Source organism: Octodon degus, unplaced genomic scaffold, assembly GCF_000260255.1.
Source record: "Octodon degus isolate 3935 unplaced genomic scaffold, OctDeg1.0 scaffold00343, whole genome shotgun sequence".
NCBI lineage: Eukaryota > Metazoa > Chordata > Mammalia > Rodentia > Octodontidae > Octodon > Octodon degus.
Genome location: NW_004524919.1, coordinates 713,694 through 714,520, shown reverse-complemented (window position 1 = coordinate 714,520; position 827 = coordinate 713,694).

Below are 827 nucleotides of genomic sequence, written 5' to 3'. Positions count from 1 at the left end.
TGAACCTAAAAATGCTTTGGCCAGGAGTGGCTGCCCATGTCTGAGATGCCACTTATTAAGAAGGTGGAGGAGGGAATTTGGCAAGTGCTTGCCCAACATGAGCAAATTATGGAGATTAAGTCTCCAAAAAATAAAGAAAGAATGGAGATTTTGCTCTGCGCAAAGACCCTGGGTTTGATTCAAAACGCAGCAACACATACAGAGATATCATGCACAATGTTCTGTACAACACTTTGCATGAGATATTGCATGAGATATTATTGCTTTTATTTGTTTGTTTGTTTGCTTTTGGGGTATTTTGGTTTTGCCAGCTCAGCCTGACCTGAGGGCAGGACTGGGGAGGCATGTGGTCCCAGGAATCAAACCAAGGCCCCTTGCACCTGCGTAAGCTTGTCTAAGCAGGCACTTTAGATCGCTGCACTGTCTCACTGGCCTCTACTTTTGGTTACTCGAGACAAGTTTTCTCTAACTTACGCTGGCTTTGAATCCACTACTAGCCCCGGCTGCCCTCGAACTTGCACTGCGTGCATGGCCCTGGCCCACGTGCTGGGATTACAGATGTGTGTCGGCAAGATCAGCTTTATTTTTATTTTTTCTGTCATACTGAGACTAAAACCTCCAACTGTCCACTGAGGTAGGACCGTCAGCTCTTCTTAATTTTTGAGAGAGGCTCTTGTTACATTAATAAAATGCCCAGGGTAGGCTTCATTTTGAGATCCTCTCGACTCTGCCTCCAACATACTGAGATAGCATGAAGCGTGAGACACCAGAACCAGTTCTCTGTGCAATACTTTAAAGTTGGGGCTTCTGGATTTAGCATTATTCTA